This window comes from Schistocerca gregaria, unplaced genomic scaffold (assembly GCF_023897955.1).
Source record: "Schistocerca gregaria isolate iqSchGreg1 unplaced genomic scaffold, iqSchGreg1.2 ptg000304l, whole genome shotgun sequence".
NCBI classification, from domain to species: domain Eukaryota; kingdom Metazoa; phylum Arthropoda; class Insecta; order Orthoptera; family Acrididae; genus Schistocerca; species Schistocerca gregaria.
This window is the reverse complement of record NW_026061786.1, coordinates 468,317-489,638: the sequence shown is the minus strand read 5'-3', so window position 1 is coordinate 489,638 and position 21,322 is coordinate 468,317.

Sequence of the window (21,322 nt, the reverse complement as noted above, 5' to 3'; positions counted from 1 at the left end):
CGTGGAGTTGCACCGTTACCAGCTCTGCACTTCGTTTTTTACACAACGTTCCACTTACAACATACTCTTTTTATTAGAAAACGTTGGACAGAGTCTCGAGCTTCTTTGTGTTAACTTGCGGTCCAACCGTCCTTCATTTTCTGATGCGCTCTTTTCTTAACACGCAGCATTAAAAATAATTTAACATTAAAAATTATTTTCTGTTCTATGAGTCACACCATAACTTTTGCTTCCCGTCGACTGTTTCTACTATAGTTTCTTTGTGTCGTAAGGTGTGGTCCAACTATCCCTCCCTTTTACACATGAGCCCTTACCTTAATTCACAGCACTTTAAAAGAGATCAACTTAACAATATTTTTGTTCCTTTGTGTGAATCAACATAATTTACGTTTTCTATAAAATAGTTCTACTAATTTGTGTGCATAAATTTGGTTCCATTTGATATCATCTCATTTTTCACTACGTAGCGAAGCGGGTAAGTTTCACAATTTCCTTCATAGGGCATTTTTGTAGTGTTACTGGACAAGAGGTAATTATGCATCGTTTTTAAAATTAGTACATTTCGAGCTTTATGCTCCGAGAGAAACAGCAACGAAAACCGCTACTTTTTCTGCTAGGCGGGTACAAGTGATACGAAGGCAACACAATTAGGTAAGTGAATAAATTAATTTGCGCTCAAATGCGAGAGAGAGAGACAGAGAGAATTTTCCACTTCATAGAAACTGTTAGCCTCAGCAAATTACAGATGTATAACAAGCTAGTCCTGCAACCGCCCACTCACGACTCTCTCTTCCGAGCGCCCTCTACTTCTACATCTATATACTCAGCAAGCTACTGTCAATTTGATGACAAAGGTTGCTTGGTACCAACATTAAACATTTTCTGTGCGAATCAAGTTCTCGAAGAATGATTGTCTGCATGCCTCTTCTCCTCTCCAGCGTGCACTAGCACACACTTAGAACACACCTCTGCATTCATGCCAAATGTGATTCGTAGATCTGACTTTGGCGAGAGTGAACATCCAACAACAACCAAGAAATTTACAAAAAAGAAAGGAAAATGTAATCACCAAATAAACGTAGTTTTGTAAATTACCAAGTATGGGACTGCCTAATTTCTTTTTTTTTATGCGTGGGACGTGGCTACCAGACCAGTATTCTCCTAGTTGAAGGTGGAAAACTGTAAGAAACATATGCAGGTTGGTCAGCACACCAGGCCTCATCGTTAACTTCATCAGGTAGATTCTGTCTGGGCCAGTACGGCTCTCTGAATCCCAGAAGCGACATGCTAACGTGCACCGCTATCTGGTCGAAACTTGAATTGTACATATACAACACAAAAAAATAACAATGATAATAATGTAATAATAACAATGACAATAAAAAAATGGTTCAAATGGCTCTGACCACTATGGGATTCTACTGCTGTGGTCATCAGTCCCCTAGAACTTAGAACTACTTAAATCTAACTAACCTAAGGACATCACACACATCCATGCCCGAGGCAGGATTCGAACCTGCGACCGTAGCAGTCGCACGGTTCCGGACTGCGCGCCTAGAACCGCGAGACCACCGCGGCCGGCAATGACAATATTTATAGCAATGAATACGAGGAGTTTAAAAAGATCAGCTTTATTAACATTATGCAATTTCCTCATTACATTACCTTATGAGAGTAGCCACATGAAATAGAGATATATAAAAACTTTACAGAAAGAGCAAATGCAGTCAGAAAAAAATAACGTCGTAAAATTAGCACATGAGTTCTAAGAAATAAAACGGAAATAGAAAGGAATCAGAAAAACATCAAGATGAAAGCTATGCCAGCTATAAAGTATGAAGCTTTAATCTTCTCTTTTTCTTGAATACCTGGTGATTTTGGATAAATGCAGCTTAGAGAGAAATTTGATCCGAAGTCAGATGTCAGAAATGCAGAAGGAGATGTAGAAAGATTTAGTGTTGTGCAAAGGTACAGGCAAGATACTGGACATATCCCATCCGGTTTTCCGGTATTACAGTAGTGAAAAAATGATAGGTACTTGATATGTGAGAAGAAATATTGAGGACACCAGAGATTATGAAACTGATGAAACAAAGAGAAAATCATGGTGCGTATCCTGTCACACCTGACCAAAGGCCCGTCCACATTGAGTAAGATTTACCGTAGGTTTGCTAGATAGTGCACTATTTAACTATAACTCATTACTGACATATGTTATGAAAGTTGAGTAACATGAAATGCAAAGTTTGACTTGTGATGTACACGAAATAAAATATTCCTCAATACTGTAGCGAATAACGGTTTAAAGTTGAGTACACTGTTCACTATAAATTAATCTGCTTAATAAGCACAATACCTGCAAAATCTGAATTTTTAATGTTTGCGCTCAAGAATGCAAAGTGAGATCAGCCCTGAAATAAAAGTAACTTATCTCACGCTCAGTATGCAGTTTGTGTGTGTTGCACTGAACGGTCCTGAAAGCAAATAGAAATCAGCAGCTGCAGCAGCATATGAAAAACTAAATTACTCACGAACAATTTGTTTTTTGCATTACAGAAAGAAACAATCTGTGGCTTTGTGTGGCATAAGGTGCAGCGGACATGCTACAAAATATTCAGAGCTTTACTAAGAAGATGGAGGAAGGATTTACTTTAGAAAATCGTCATTGAAAAATTAGACCCTTGTTATTGTCAAAAAAAAGTCTGTACAACATAAGAAGACCCTAAAAATTACGACATTCTCTCAATACAAAATTTGCAGACATTCCACCAACTGAGCTCTTTGTAAGATAATGAAAACAAAGAGATCAAGTTAACACTAATCATGAATTTACTGAAAAAGATACAACTTATCTACTGTTAACAGTCACTGTTTATTTATATCCATGACGCATTTCAAAGCTTTAAACCTCCATCATCAGATGGATTTACTATATATATATATATATATATATATATATATATATATATATATATATATATATATATATATATATATTCCTGGAAATGGAAAAAAGCGTTGACACCGGTGTGTCAGACTCACCATACTTGCTCCGGACACTGCGAGAGGGCTGTACAAGCAATGATCACACGCACGGCACAGCGGACACACCAGGAACCGCGGTGTTGGCCGTCGAATGGCGCTAGCTGCGCAGCATTTGTGCACCCCCGCCGTCAGTGTCAGCCAGTTTGCCGTGGCATACGGAGCTCCATCGCAGTCTTTGACACAGGTAGCATGCCGCGACAGCGTGGACGTGAACCGTATGTGCAGTTGACGGACTTTGAGCGAGGGCGTATAGTGGGCATGCGGGAGGCCGGGTGGACGTACCGCCGAATTGCTCAACACGTGGGGCGTGAGGTCTCCACAGTACATCGATGTTGTCGCCAGTGGTCGGCGGAAGGTGCACGTGCCCGTCGACCTGGGACCGGACCGCAGCGACGCACGGATGCACGCCAAGCCCGTAGGATCCTACGCAGTGCCGTAGGGGACCGCACCACCACTTCCCAGCAAATTAGGGACACTGTTGCTCCTGGGGTATCGGCGAGGACCATTCGCAACCGTCTCTATGAAGCTGGGCTACGGTCCCGCACACCGTTAGGCCGTCTTCCGCTCACGCCCCAACATCGTGCAGCCCGCCTCCAGTGGTGTCGCGACAGGCGTGAATGGGGGGACGAATGGAGACGTGTCGTCTTCAGCGATGAGAGTCGCTTCTGCCTTGGTGCCAATAATGGTCGTATGCGTGTTTGGCGCCGTGCAGGTGAGCGCCACAATCAGGACTGCATACGACCGAGGCACACAGGGTCAACACCCGGCATCATGGTGTGGGGAGCGATCTCCTACACTGGCCGTACACCTCTGGTGATCGTCGACGGGACACTGAATAGTGCACGGTACATCCAAACCGTCATCGAACCCATCGTTCTACCATTCCTAGACCGGCAAGGGAACTTGCTGTCACAAAAGAACAATGCACATCCGCATGTATCCCGTGCCACCCAAAGTGCTCTAGAAGGTGTAAGTCAACTACCCTGGCCAGCAAGATCTCCGGATCTGTCCCCCATTGAGCATGTTTGGGACTGGATGAAGCGTCGTCTCACGCGGTCTGCACGTCCAACACGAACGCTGGTCCAACTGAGGCGCCAGGTGGAAATGGCATGGGAAGCCGTTCCACAGGACTACATCCAGCATCTCTACGATCGTCTCCATGGGAGAATAGCAGCCTGCATTGCTGCGAAAGGTGGATATACACTGTACTAGTGCCGACATTGTGCATGCTCTGTTGCCTGTTTCTATGTGCCTGTGGTTCTGTCAGTGTGATCATGTGATGTATCTGACCCCAGGAATGTGTCAATAAAGTTTCCCCTTCCTGGGACAATGAATTCACGGTGTTCTTATTTCAATTTCCAGGAGTGTATATACAGGGTGAGTCACCTAACATTACCGCTGGATATATTTCGTAAACCACATCAAAGACTGACGAATCGATTCCACAGACCGAACGTGAGGAGACGGACTAGTGTAATTGATTAATACAAACCATAAAAAAATGCTCTGAAGTATGTTTTTTAACACAAACCTAGGTTTTTTTTTTAAATGGAACCCTGTTAGTTTTGTTAGCACATCTGAACATATAACCAAATACGTAATCAGTGCCGTATGTTGCATTGTAAAATGTTAATTACATCCGGAGATATTGTAACCTAAAGTTGACGCTTGAGTACCACTCCTCCGCTGTTCGATCGTGTGTATCGGAGAGCACCGAATTACGTAGGGATCCTAAGGGAACGATGATGGACCTTAGGTACAGAAGAGACTGGAACAGCACATTACGTCCACATGCTAACACTTTTTTATTGGTCTTTTTCACTGACGCAGATGTACGTTACCATAAGGGGTGAGGTACACGTACACACGTGGTTTCCGTTTTCAATTACGGAGTGGAATAGAGTGTGTCCCGACATGTCACGCCAATAGATGTTCAAAGTGGTGGCCATCATTTGCTGCGCACAATTGCAATCTCTCGCGTAATGAATGTCGTACACGCCGCAGTACATCTAGTGTAATGTCGCCGCAGGCTGCCACAATACGTTGCTTCATATCCTCTGGGGTTGTAGGCACATCACGGTACACATTCTCCTTTAACGTACTCCACAGAAAGAAGTCCAAAGGTGTAAGATCAGGAGAACGGGTTGGGCAATTTATGCGTCCTCCACGTCCTATGGAACGCCCGTCGAACATCCTGTCAAGGGTCAGCCTAGTGTTAATTGCGGAATGTGCAGGTGCACCATCATGCTGATAACACATACGTCGACGGGTTTCCAGTGGGACATTTTCGAGCAACGTTGGCAGATCATTCTGTAGAAACGCGATGTATGTTGCAGCTGTTTGGGCCCCTGCAATGAAGTGAGGACCAATGAGATGGTCGCCAATGATTCCGCACCATACATTTACAGTCCACGGTCGCTGTCGCTCTACCTGTCTGAGCCAGCGAGGATTGTCCACTGACCAGTAATGCATGTTCCGTAGATTCACTGCCGCGTGGTTTGTGAAACCCGCTTCATCGGTAAACAGGTAGAACTGCAACGCATTCTCTGTTAATGCCCATTGACAGAATTGCACTCGATGATTAAAGTCATCACCATGTAATTGCTGATGTAGCGACACATGAAACGGGTGAATGCGGTGACTTTGACTCAGTTCACCGGCTCTCGCAATGTCCCGTGTACTCATGTGTGGGTTCATGGCAACAGCAGCTGACATACCAACTGCACCCGCTTCTCCTGTGACGGGCCTGTTACGGACCGATTTGCGTGCTACAACCATACCTGTTGCATACGGTTGGCAGTAGATGTTTTGCAATGTGCGGCACGTTGGACGCTCTCTGTCAGGGTACCGTTCTGTATACACCCTGCAGACTTCAGCTGCATTTCGTTGACACTCGCCAGAGATGAGTATCATCTCCGCCTTTTCAGATTTCGAATACACCATGGTCACAGTCCCTACAACACTACACTATCGCAGACGTCTGGTAACACGGTGTACTACAGTTGGTCTGCGTGCGAAGACGAATGCAGAATAACAACAGCAGCAAGCGCTACATGCGGAGACTGCGACAGCTAGACCAAACCACAACAGTGCACTACATCCACACCCGTAAACTCTGTCGTCATCGTAAACATGTCCCTGCAGATGCTGCTCGCCGACCGTGGCCCGTGTTTGTTACAACACGCAACTCAACGTCGGAGGTTTCAAGCGTCAACTTTAGGTTATAATATCTCCGGATGTAATTAACATTTTACAATGCGACAAACGGCACTGACTACGTATTTGTTTATATGTTCAGATGTGCTAACAAAACTAACGTGGTGCCATTTAAAAAAAAACTAAGTTTGTGTTAAAAAACATATTTCAGAGCATTTTTTATGGTTTGTATTAAACAGTTACACTAGCCCCTCTGCTCACGTTCGGTCTGTGGAATCGGTTCGTCAGTATTTGATGTGGTTTACGAAATATATCCAATAAATGTAAATGGAACTCCATCTGATGATGGAGGTTTAAAGCTTTGAAATGCGTCATGGAGATAAATAAACAGTGACTGGTAACAGTAAACTTGTTGTTTCATTTGATACCAATAACAGTACATATGTGTGTGTGTATGTTGTGTTACGATTTTTTGGAGTAACTTAAGGCACTGTCTCGTGGTGAAATAAACACTATTTTAGAACATGGTTTTTGGCTTTCTTTTACAAATACCTAAACGTATTCTAACGTTAGCAATAATAAAACTAAAATAGAGTACTTTCAGTGGTCACAGTTCCTTATACTGTCGTTACACGTCACATGTATAATGCCATTTATTGTAAACAAATATGGCGTCTGGAAATTATGAGGTGCAAGGATCAATAGCAGAAGAAAACCATTATTATAAAGTACAAAGAATCACAACATTATTACAGAATATGTTCCAAAGGCTTTTGGAGATATTTATTTTGAGGTGTTGGACAAATGTGTTGGAATAAATATTTAAGCCAGTATATAAACCTGATTTTGTCAGGTTTATGTAGCTTAAACCTCATTCTTGTTTATGTAATCAGGTAACATGTTGCAAACTTTAGGTACAATAACTATGTTGGCTACAGAGGTAAAATAATACATAAATAAGAATTTAGGTTGGATTAGGAATAAAAGATTGGAGGTAGATGGAGAGGAAGAGAAAGAGAGATGGAGAGATGGAAGGAGTGATTGGATGAGAGCAAACGTTCTGGTGCAGGGTTTTTTAAAATTATGTCTGTTACAAGTAGTAACTGCTTAAAGGTTGAGGTGATACATTGGTTAATGCTTTAAAATACGCAGATAGATGTTCAGTTTATGTCGTTAGTTGATCTACATATAGTTTGAAGGTGACAGGGGGTATAAGCTTTTGGTATGATGCTATATTTCTAAATAAGGTCAATCCCTTGTAAATTTGGGGGATGCCATCATAACATAACTAAATATTGATGGTAAATGTCAAGGTGTGTGTCTGCAAAACGCGCGCACATTGAAAACAGAGATGATACTACTGTAGATATTGTCACTTTTATCGTTTAAGATGTTTTGTTTGGTGTGTGTATATTTGGAGTGTTTCAAAGATGTCTAATTTCTTGCCTTTAGCTTTAGTGCTGCCATGTGTTCCCTGAATCTAATCTCAAATGATCTACCTGTCTGGTCTATACAGAATCAGCAACAGTCCAAACATTCAATTTTGTATACCCATTTAAGATGGACTTGAGTTGTTTAGTTTGGTGTTAGTGCTGCTATGTGTTCCCTGAATCTAATCTCAAATGATCTACCTGTCTGACCTATCTAGAAGCAGCCACAGTCCAAACATCCAATTTTGTACACACATTTAAGATGGACTCAGGTTCTTTGTTTGGTGTTTGTATATTTGGAGTGTTTCAAGGATGTCTAGATTTTTGCCTTTAGGCTGAATGTGAAGGATGCTGATACTTGTGTTGCTGACATGGTGTTTTGTTTCAATAAGGTTGTTGGCTATTGCTGATGTGTGGTATTTTTTGCTTTGTAGTGCTGCCATGTGTTCCTTGATCTAATCTCAAGTCATCTACATGTCTAGCCTATGTAGAATATGCTACAGTCCAAACATTCAATTTTGTACACATATTTAAGATGGACACGGGTTGTTTTGTATGGTGTTTGTACATTTGGAGTGTTTTAAGGATGTCTAGATTTTTGCCTCTAGGTTGTATCTGTAGGATGCAGATACTTGTGTTGTTAACAAGGTGTTTTGTTTAATGCAGGTTGTTGGCTGTTGCTAATGTGTGGTATTTTTTGTTCATTAGTGTGTGATAAATCAGGTTTTGTGTGTTGATGTTGTCATTCCAATTTTGTTTTCAGTGGGAAAAGATATCTTTATGCCTTTTTGTTCGAAGACATTGGCAAGCTGATATGAAATATTAGATAGATGGAGGACTGTATGTAAGATGTTGTCTTCCTTTTGTTTCTTGTGATGTGATTGATTTGTCACTATTGGGTGTTTTAGGGTGTCTACTATGAATCTACTATAAGCATTTGCAATAGCTGTTTGTTTTATAACTTCAATTTCTTGTTTATGGTAACATAACTAAATATTTATGGTAAATATTAAGGTGTGTGTGTGTGTGTGTGTGTGTGTGTGTGTGTGTGTGTGTGTGTATCTTGAGGGGGTGGTAGGTGGATAGCTCTATTGATTGTGTACCACAATGCTGCCGATTTTTGGCCTATGGGGTGACAGGAGTTGTGGATTGTAGTGTGTGTTGTGGTAGGATTCCGATAAATTTCAATCTGAAAAACTGGTTCAACTCTCACTGAAGCCATTTTTTGCGCCACTGATTAAAATTACGTTATAATCCACATATCTGTAGTAGCATGTGATATTTTTGAGGAGGTGGCGATAGAAATTCAGGATTTTTTCATCTAAATTACTTATGAATATTTCATCCAACAGTCCACAAAGATTAGAGCCCATTGTCAGGCCATCTGTTTGTTTGTAGATTCTATTGTTAAATTTGAAATAGTTGTGTGAAAGTGTGTATTCAAGCAGGTAAATTAGCATTAACATTATCACAGAGAGCAAGATTGGATATATCAGATTGCCAATGTCTTCAAATGACAGGGCATAAACATATCCTTTACCACAGACAACAAGATTGGACAGAAGTTACCTCACAACATTAACACACTAAACCTGCTTCATCACACATGTGTGTACAAAATTGAATGTCTGGACTGAACCTGTTTCTACATAGGTCAGACAGGTAGATCATTTGAGATTAGATTCATAGAACACACGGTAACACTAACAAACAATAAAGACCACACATCACCAATAGCCGAAACACTCCATATATACAAACACCAAACAAAACAACCCGAGTCCATGTTAAATGACAAAAAATGACAATATTTACAATAGCATTATCTCTGTTTTCAGCAGCTGCCTAAGTTATTAAATTTTCAATGCACACACACACACACACACACACACACACACACACACACCTGAATATTTACCATAAATATTTAGCTATGTTATCATGACATCCCCCAAATTTACGAGTCATTGATCTTATTTAGAAATATACCATCACACCAACAGCTTAGACCCCCCACTAGCTTGAAATTATATGTAAATCAAATAATTGCTCTAACTGAACATCGATCTGCATATTTTAAAGCATTAAACGATGTATTACCTCAACCTTTAGACAGTAATTTTTTAAAAAAAAACTGCTTTGGAATGTTTGCTCTCATCCAGTCACTCCTTCCATCTCTCCCTCTCATTTTCTCTTTCTCTTCCTCTCCCTGTCTCTCTCCCTCTACCTCTGCCACCAGTCTTTTATTCCTATCTGTGAAACCAACCAAAATTGTTATTTATATATTTTTTACCACTGTAGCCAACATATAATTATATTAATGGGTATGATGTTTAACCTATATAAGCTTGACAAAATCGGATTTATATACCAACTGAAAGATTTATTCCAATGCATGCATCGAACAGCTCAAAAGTAAGATCTCCAAAATCATTTAGAACTTGTTTTGTAATAATGTTGTTATAATGTATGTACTTTATACATTATGATAATGTTTCTCTTGTGCTATTGATCCCTGCATCAAATAAAATTGTTAACAAAATATGGCAGTATGCATGTGATGTGTCATGGCTGTGAAAGGAACCTGTGACATCTGGAAGACACACACACTCACACACACACACTCACACACACACTCTCCCACACTCTCTCCAGCACACACACACACACACACACACACACACTCACACTCACACACATCATACTAACAAATGTAAATCCACCTGATGATTGATATTTAAACCTTTGAAACGCATCTGGAGATAGATAAACAGTGACTGGTAACAGTAAACTTGTTGTTTCATTTGATACCAATAACAGTCACAGTATAGTCTAACCTAGCATGTTCACATTTAAAGTTGAAACATGAATTTATTAGTGATCAGAGCGACACACATTACCTTCAAGTAATAGTTCTGACAAACATTTTATTCTTGGACATGCACTGGTTATCTTAAAAATCTCCTCCATTAAAATCTTCTCCATCAGTGGAACCATAACATACGTTTTCAAACAAGTTTTCATATGCTTAATGAAGCATTCCAGATTAATTCTTTCAAATTCATAAATATATAATCTACTCTAAAGACTTAACTGCTCACTGCTATAAGAACGCTGCACCGCTGCCCATCTGACAGGCGAGTAAGCAAACAAAAGATAAACAGTCAAGGATGTTATTCACTGTTCTCTGCAGTACACTCATTCGTCTCTGTTCCAATAATGTAAAGGTAAATTATGTACAATGTCAGAAAATATATAAAATTCTTACGTTATCCACTGACTTCCAGCAAAAGAAATTCATACAGATCGAATGTATTTTTTTTTAAATTACACAGCAGTGAGTACAATAAGCTACAATTACAAAGAACGTAACAACTGTTAGGACTTTAGATTACAAAGTGTACAAGAGAATGCTCTGACTTGTGTTTAACATATGAAGATTCTTTTTGCACATGGAGGGAGCACACACACTATTTGCCAAGTTTTGTACATTGCAGGGAAATATTGCTTCACTTATAAACATCGATGATTTGTTTTAGTGTGTCATAGGTTTAATACTGAGGTCACTGTGGGAATACAATTTAAGGTAAAATGTTGCATAACTTAGCACCCACGAAGGTACTGTTTAATTCTCTTCTCATTATGTCCTATAGCTTACAAAGGGAATGCTACTAGCACAATATTGACATTTCTTGAAGCATTGCTAGAGATAGACTCATTAAGACAACTGTCAGTCACTGACAACACTCTAATGATTGGGAGGAAATGTAGAATCAAATATGAACAGACTCATGAAAGTAATTTGACACTGGATCATTATATCTCCATTTCATGTCTCAGAGGCATCTTCACACTCAGTACTACTATTTCCTTTAGGTGTGTGCAAAAATTAGTTAAAGCCATGGCGGTTTCATTGAATTTGTGTTTCTTCATAAATATTATACAAAAATCTGAACTGCACGTGCAGTATTGTCTCTCTAAGAAATGACATATATCTATTTAAGTGAAATAATCAAAACAATATGAAGCTTTCATATACAGTAAAAGTATGATCTTATTCTTAGCAAATATGTGATGTGCTACAAGAGAGTTGCATGAAAATGTAAGATGAAGCTTATATGTTAAACATGAATATTTGTAGATTTCAATAAAAAGTCTGATCATAAAACACTTATATACACTAATAAATAAGCAATATTATGTGCAAGATACAAAACTAATCTTTAATAAGTGGAGCAACTGACAAAAACATCAGTACCTTCTAATGGCGACAAATGGTCATGAAAATGTGTTGCCTACCCACTCAGAAAATGTCTGGTTACACAGAACTAACGAGCAGCATGTAAAACATAGGAGCAGTGGTAATAATATGTACATACATGAACAACACACCCACAGTATAAGAGCAAGATGTTGTATAGAGAGTAAGAAGGTGTGTAGACCAGACATAAAGGACAAACAAATGTGTCATAGTTTATGTACAGCAAAATGGAAGGGAACTGAGTGCACTTCAGTCTCGATGAGTCATTGTGGTATTTTGTCCTTGTGACAATACCATTTAATGTACAGATAATATTTCTAACGTTTGTGCTGAGTATGTACTCATAATACCTTGTATGTCAATTTACTTACCAAAACCATCATATTCAAATGTCCTTCAAATATTTCGTTAACACATGACTATGTAATATAACCATTGTTCAGTCTGTTTACACTCATTTATATTTCCACATTTCAGGCAACATCTTTCTTCAGTAAAAGAATATATATAATATTATTCGACCTGACTATTCACACATTCCACAACTTTCATTTCTATGTAATCATTTCTTTTTAACTCCTAGGTGAACTGCTGTATTCTCAACTTCCTCTACCCGTTTTGGATAATTCTCTTATCAGTCATGACATTTAACTTATTTATAACCTCTAACAGTAAATGCGTGTACTAAGTGAAATCTCATAAAATTATAGGCACCGCTATATACATGAAAAAATTGATGAAAAAATTTCATCATAAAAGCAATTCAGCCAAATTCAGTATCATACACATATGAATATGACAAGTATTTTGTCATGAAGGCAATGCAGCAAAGTGCCTTACCTTATACATATGCAGCAAACCACTATTGTGGTAAACCAATAACCAAAAAGAAGTGCACACATTCTTAAGATAAGACAAATCATAAACAGAGTGTTTCATCAAAAAATAAATGAATGCAACTAAAGCAAAGTATGTCATCACAGAAATGCAAGATACCAGAGTCATGGCAAAATGCCAATAAGAATTATGTGTGAAAAGGAATGTTGGTGCAACAATAACTGTGTAATGCCCAAGTTCACATAAAGCAATAGCTATGTTAAGCAATAGTCATATTGTGCAACAAAATTATACAAAATTACATAACATTACCCTAATCCATGACCAGAAAATCAATTAGTAAGTGCTAAAATGTAAAAAAGTGAAAAAAGCACTATGAATGTAGCATGTTGTTCATAAAAATACTCATGTTACCATAAAAATACATCAGTCAAATCTATAGTCTTTTCTTTTATGTTTTTCAGCAATGCCTAGTTCACCATATAGCAGTAAAAAAACTTTTCATTCAGCAGTGCATTCCCATGTGCTAATGTGTCTTATAAATCTGGAATATATCCATAAGAGCCAAATTTGTTTTAATATATATATATATATATATATATATATATATATATATATATATATATATATATATATATATATATGTGTGTGTGTGTGTGTGTGTGTGTGTGTGTGTGTGTGTGTGTGTGTGTGTCATAATCTGACCTGAAGATGAATGGAAGTGTAGTCAGTTAAAAAGGAAAAAACAAAAAAGATTATCGTAAATAACATAATACGTTGGAATGTATGCCATAATAGTAACAATTAAAGGTACTTTTCAGGATGATCATATCTGAGTAAAATATAAAGTAACCGTTCCACAACTGGTTTGATATGTGTTATATGATGTATCCTTTACTTTTTTTGGTATGTATTGCTTCCACTATTACTGTGTAATGATGTGTTATTCAACAAATTCTGTAAGGTCTATTTTACACCGAAAAAAACTTACGACTTAGATGCTTATTTTTGTGTAATAAAGGATGGGATTTCAAAGTACTTTCTCACCAATGTATAGCTTCTTGAAATTAAACTTAGCTTGTTTCTTTGCTCTGCAGCTTTCTTTATTTTACTCACTGCTAGGTCTATTACCAGTTGTGATATGGTTTGCATGAATTAGGTAATGGTACAAACTCTCTGATTCGGTCTGGTGGTCGTTCATTCATAAGTACAATTAAGAGAGGCAATGAAGCAAAATCACATGGAAATTTTGTTTAAAGTGCCCTGAAACATATGTATACGTCTATCCCAAATCTGATATTGTTGCAAAGTTTATTGATTTCTCGAAGCAGGCGTTCAGAAGGATTATGTAGTGGCCAATAGAGATATATGAATATGCACTTAATTTTGTGATATCTTAAATTCTAGCAATTGATTTGCCTTCAGATTCTAAGAATATCTATGAATCATTAAAGTTTAAAATTTCTTTATGTTCTTTTAAAAAGTCTGCTCCCATTTCTGTCTACAAAAGCGATGCAATTAAGAAACTCGTTACAACTTTTTGTCCTTGACGTGTGAAATCCAAACTAGTTTGATGTCGTACATCAACACTTTTGCCTGAAATAGCACCCTGTAGTTTGATTTTGCGTAAAGATAATGTAGGACAGTCTGTCGCCTTTGTATATCTGTTGAATGCAATGATACTGATCACAGATATGGGACTACCTGAATGAAGAACGGCGGACAAAGTGATGGTACCTCAAGAAACATGTATCTCTGGATGTGAAATAGCATTTTATGTATTATCTGGTGCCTTTAATAAAAGATCTCTTATGTCTTCCATAGATACGAAAGTTACTGTTTTGGCAGCGGCTTTTTGAGTCCTGTTCATTGTGCCGGCAGTTGCTGGCGCTGCGAGTCACACCCTGATCGTTGACCGGGTTAGGCGGTCTCACTTCAACTGTCTCAACGTGTCGCGGCGGACTTGGGCTTGATTTACTAGCGTCTTGCAAATGTTGACTAGATTGTTGTCTGTTATTGTTTTGATAATATTGACCCTTTTGATGACTGGCTCTATAATTTCTGTTTTGCCATGAGTTCTGTATCCGTTAGAATACGAGTTGCACCTGTAATTGTTCTGGTTACTGTGATAGTGTCTGTGCTCGTTTTGATAGTGTCTGTTCTGTCAATTACCGTGATTGTGATCGTGGCTTCTGTCAGCGTAATTGTTTTGGTCTCGCCAGTGTGCATCATACGGGTCATGCCTGATTTTTCGTCTGTAACTGTCTCTATGATAATGAGTTTTGTGAGAGGGAGTCGCCATTTCTGTGATCGTATAGCGGAAATTAATGTCGCTAGTCGCCGTCACTGTTGTCATGTTTTCTGGCGATATGATAATCAGTGTCTACTTTCAGTTCTTGTAGCAAAACTTTGAAAAGCACTAGATTGTTCTTGCATCTTTCTGCTAATATTACGTGACGCTAATGTGAAGACAATTTTGTTAAACAAATGGTATCAGACGGACTGTACAGGTTTGTGAGATATTGGTTTCAACATAAAAAATAACTTAATGGGCTAGAAAGCTCGGATTTCTCAAAATTTTACATGAATATTATCCTACACTTTAATCATTCCTGAGTGGCTTGCGACCAATACGCAGACAAGAAAGCAAGACAAAAATCAACTTTGCTTTGACAAGCTCTGATTACAGAGCGCATCCTCATGGCGGGCTCGCTTTCGAGACATCCGCACATGCATTCCAGTTTTGGTGGTAGTGAATAGCCTTGGGGGTGAAAGTCGTTGCTAAATGTTCACTACGATGCCTTGTGGAAAAGTGCTGTTCCCTGGGAAAGTCATCAAGATGCCACAAATTGGTAGTTTGTTCACAAGTTTCTGATCGTGGGGGTAAGTCTGAACACGTGAAGTCACAGATGTCGTCATAACTGTTTACTTTAGCATCAACTGTTCTTGCACGTTGTTTATGTCTTTTTTCTGTTGTTGACAGACTTTAATCAGACTTTAATCAGACTTCCTTTAAAACTCGTAAGTGCCTCATATCGTGTTGTGTCTGAAGATGGTACAGGGTGTGTGGCACCAGAATCATTTTGTCTGTATCTAAGGACAAATTTGCCATCTTTGTCTTCGAATCCTAGACATTCTTTGTTAACATACTAAGTTCTTCTTTCTGTTCACCATTGTTTAGTTTTTAATGCTTCTACCGGTTCATTAATGGTTTCTACAGTGATCGTGGCGTTCTGTGAGTTGCGAGACTATTTCGCTCGGTATACGTAGTGATATTTAGTTTTTCAATTAGCACTTTTTTGTCGTTCTTTTGTGCAGTTTTTAGGTTATTATGTTCAGTTTCAAGGCTGCGTAGACTGGCCTCAGACTTCATAAAAATATACTGTAAGTCATTTCTAAACTCTTGTCCGATTTCTACAGGAAGATTTTACTTTCTTTCCCACAAGTTTCTTGATATCGTTCCCTAGTTCTTTTTGTCATTTACTTATTCCTCCTTGAGCTTTTGCATTTTGTTATGTGTTTTGTTCGGATGTTTTAGTCATCTTTAGTAGTAACTCTAACAAACTTGGATTATTGATTTCCACATTCATGTTTACTGGATTTGCAACGAATGAGTGCGTATTGTCAGTAATAGATGTAGGCTCGTGTACCGTTTGATTGAAATAAATCGAAGAAAAACCCAAATAGACTGTCTCAATAAGTGGTTATTGTGAAATTTCGCATTGGTGGCGTGACTTGTCCCCTATGGATTCTTCTTTTGAAATTTCCTAGTCACTGTTGGAAATTTGTTCTGCTGCATTTACTAATCCATGGAAAGTTATTTGAATTCTCTGAAATCTCAAGTAAATTATTTGTGTGTAACAATTGTTCTGATTTTTCTGTTTCATTAATTATTGATTCACCAATTCGTGATGTAGTTTGCGATCTGGTAGCAAGATGGAATATTTTGTAGCTGGCCACAATGTTGAAATGTAAAAACAGAATTACCAAGCAAAATAACTGTTGTAGGTACGCGAAGTGAATTTTTATTTAAATAACCAAAAGTAATAAATTCTTTTATCCAGCAGAAATATTTGCAAAAAAATCTAAAAAACACTGAAATATTTTACACAGTATGTACTATTGTCAGCCTACATAACAAAGACCTTCACATTCAGTACTTTTGCCAAACAAAATTTCACACAAAATCACACACAAAGATTACAATGAAATTACAACAGCTGGAAGAGAAAACGCGACTGTTAGTACATATACATATAGTTCTTATCTGCTTTCGAGAACCCATGTTGCAATCTTAACTATGTGTTCACAGAAAAACCAGAGGAACGTTCAAGGCGATTGGAATCCATTGAAAAATTTATCAATTAATGAAAATACTGAATATTCTCTTTTCAAAAACTTTATCTACGTATACATGTGCTCTAGGTAGTGTATTCAACAACTGGGCGACACTGACTGTTGGTTGACCCTGTGTTGTACATATGTATAGTGTCATTAAAGAAAAATTTAAGTGAAATGCTCAATTTGAAATAATGAAAATAAATCTAATTAAACCCCAAAACAAACTGATTATGTACTTAGTTAAAGCTATTTAACTGTAATTCAGTACTGAAGTACTTTATGAAAGCTGCGCATCATGAAGTGCAAGATTTGACTTGGAATATCCACGAAATAAAATACTCCCCAACTCGTTAAAAAAATAGCTATTTAATGGTACCTACACCGTTCACTATAAATTAATCTTCTTAATAAGCAGAATACCTGCAAATTGTGACTTTCTGCTGTTTGCTCTCAAGAATGCAATGTGAGATCCATGCTGAAATAAAAGTAACTTACCTCATCGTCAGCATGCTGCTTTGTGTCTGGTGTACTGATGGTCTCGAAAGCAAATAGAAATCAGCAGAAAAAATAAGCTACTCACTACAAAATTTGTTTTTTACTTGTCAAAAACAATCCGCGGTTTCGCGTGGCTTAAGGTGCAATACACACTCAACAAAATATTCAAACTTTTACTAAGAACGATAGAGGAGGGTTTCACTTTAAAGAAAATCGTTCTCGAAAAATTAATTCTGATTATTGTGAAAGAGGACTACACAATATACGAAGACCCTAACAATCACGAAATTCCTTGAATACAAAAATTACAAGCAATCCAACGAATTTAGTTATTTGTGACAGAATGAAAACAAAAAGACCGAATTAGTACTAATAATCAATGTTATTATAATAGTTAATAAAGTTATCTGAGTGACAAAGACTTTCTTGAATTAGCAGTACTGACATACAAACATTTCATTCTTGAGGATGCACTGGTTACCTTGAAAACTGTCTCCAATAACGTATACAAACAAGTTTTTATTCTCATAAAAAGTATTCCACATCATTTCTCGGGATTAATGAAGAATGGGATACAACTCATCGGCTATGACTAATGACATCAGAAGTTACCACAGATGACATATTGCACAGATTTATATATGGTCTATGTATTTAATCATGGAGGTTAGAAAAGAAGGGAGACAACACTACATCAGAAAGTTGATGCCTATGTCCGCCATCTTGAATAGCCCAAAACGTTAGGTTCAACTCGCTCATATCTCTTTAGCCGCAGAGAAGATGAATTGCGTTCTGTGACTCTGCCATGGCTGCTACAGAAATGATGCGTATGTCAGAATACGTTAACTAAACGATGGAACTTCATTTTGTGTGCGGCGCTAAAATACAGAGCTCACGATTCTAGTAATGTGCAATAGTCTATTCGAGGTCAGTGAGCTGCTCGTTGCTAGCGTTACTAAACGCATATGAAAGGAACACACCCTAGAGAAAGAAAGGTAAAAAAACATAGAGTAATTATCACACCAAAGGTATCAAGACAAGGAATAAATGATACGCGATTCGCGCGAATAAACCCAACACCTCTGACGGCCCGCACGGGACTACTGACGCACGCACCAAAATTTTACTCTCCTGCATTAAAGCGCGCGAGCGCGCGCGCACACACACACACACACACACACACACACACACATATGACAAGCGGCTGCGGGTCGCTACATCCCCATAGTTCACCGCAGTGAGACTTCCCCGTGAGGTCACTCTGACAGTGTCAGAGCAAACGCGCATTCGAGAACAGGAAAACGGTCGAAGTTGTCTTCCTGACACTACGTTATTCATGTAAGAGCTATAAGTTTTAGTACTTAAAACATGCGATCGAGATAATAAACAACAAGCACTCGTAAACAGTAGTCTGTTAATGTTTTGGGCTACTTAAAATGGTGCCCACTCTGGCGTCAAAACAACGTGCAGCATAAATCTGTTGTTCCATCTCCCTTCTTTTTTTACCTCCATGGATTTAACAGCAAAGACGAATGTTGAGAAACAAAGGAAAGCAGCATAGAAAAAACAGATGGTAGACAGATATCACGTACGTCCATATTTAGAACATAATGTCAGGTATATCGCGCTTTGAGGCCCAGTATCCCATTATTCAGTTGACCTATATAGCTCAACTGAAAAATGGGATTCTAACACAAAAAAGAAAGAAAAGGGACAGAAGTAACGTTAGCATGGACGACCTGAGTTGACATGTGAGTTGTGTCCCGAACTTGAGTTGATATGAGTGGATTAACTGGAGTACGGGATACAAATTTAACGTATGTCGACTTTTCGGCCTCTGCTAGCACTAGTATCCTATTCCTCAGTTGACCTGCATAGATCACCTGAAGGATGGGATACAAATTTTACCGTTGTTGCTTTCTTTCGCCTCCGCTACTACTAGGATCCTATTCTTGAGCTGTTACTAGTACTAGGGAAGGCGAAAAGACCGACATACGTAAAATGTGAAACCCATACTTCAGATGACATATATAGGTCAGCTGAAGAACAGGACACTAACGCTACTGAAGACAAAAAAATCGACGTACCTAATACTGGCATGCTGTATCTCATTTGAACTACACCAAAGCGAAAAAAAGCGAAATACATAAATTTTTTGTATATAAGTCAACTTAAGTAAGGGATATAATTTTTTTCGCCTTCGCTAGTAATAGTATCGACTGAAAAGTATCATAGTCGTACTAGCGACGGCGAAAAGACCGAGAACAGTAAAGTTTGTACCCTGTACTTCAGTTGACCTGTATAGATCAGCTGAAGAATAGGATACTACTGCTAGCGAAGACGAAAAAACCAACATACTCGTACTTAACATTGTCATGTAGTACCTCAGTTGAACTACGAAGTTAGTATGCTGTTCTTCAGTAGAGGTATATAAGCCAACAGAAGAACGGGATACTAGTGCTAGCGAAGTCGAAAAAAAAACAACATACGAAATATTTGTATCCTATTCTTCAGTTTACCTGTATAGGCCACCTGAAGAACAAGATAATACCTTTCTAGTTCTGCTGAGGTACTGGATGCAATGTTACGTACGTCGATTTTTACGTCCTTGCTAGCACTAATATCCGGTTCTTCAGTTGACGTATATACCAGGGTTGGAACTTAAATAGTGCCAACTATTTATTTACAACCGATACAAGAGAGTTACACGTTTGCACCTGTTACTGTCCTTCAAAGTAGTCACCAGCGTTGTGTAGAACCCGTTACCAGCGATGTGGAAGGCGTAGTATACCGTTAGCAAAGACTGTTCTGTTGATGGTACGAATGGAGCGTCTACTGCCTGTCGAATATCTGGAACAGTTCTGAAGCAAATCCAACGAAGTGGTTCCTTCATCTTCGGAATCAAATCAAAGTCACTAGGACTAAAGTCCGGGGAATATGGTGGATGGTACAGTACTTCCCAGTCCCGTCGACCGAACAGAGCAGCCACAGCTTGCGCTGTATGCGCCCGCGCATTGTCGTGCAAAATGATGGGTGGTTTGCGCAGAAAGTGTCGCCCCTTCTTTCGCAAAGCTGATCGCAGGTGATGCCCCAAAAACGAACAGTGATACCGTGCACTGACGGTCTTCCATGGAGGAACGTAATGCGCTAGGATAACACCATCACAGTCGTTCACGAGAATCACCATAACTTTTACCATACTGAGGCTCTGACGCACTTTCGACTTTCGCGGCGACTCATAATGGGGCCATTCGTTGGATTAACTTTTCAGTTTTGGCTCGTACGACGTGCCCATGTCTCATCCAGAGTTACGATACGGCTCATAGCGCTCCAAGTGCGTCTGAGCAGCACCGTAACGCATCCACTTCTGCATTTCCGTCAAGTCATGCGGAACCCATCGTGACGCAGTTTTTCGCATGCCCAGGCATTCCTTCAGGGTGCGAAGCACAGTCGTATGCGCTAATCCGGTTTCGTGGGCGAGCTCACGAATCGTATGGCGTCGATCACTGTCCACTAACGCGGCAGCAGCATGCACTTCTTCTTCAGAGACACTATGACGACCTAATTTACGTCTGCCACAGTCTGCCGGCCTTCGTTGAAGGCTTTTACCCAACGTGCCACTGTTCCGTACGGCAATGCCGATTCCCCGGACGCCTCTTGAAGACCCTGATGACACTGTCGTGCTGTACGACCTCTGGCACATTCAATATTGATCCAACTCCGTTGTTCCTACTTCGAAAACATAACGACGCCGTTA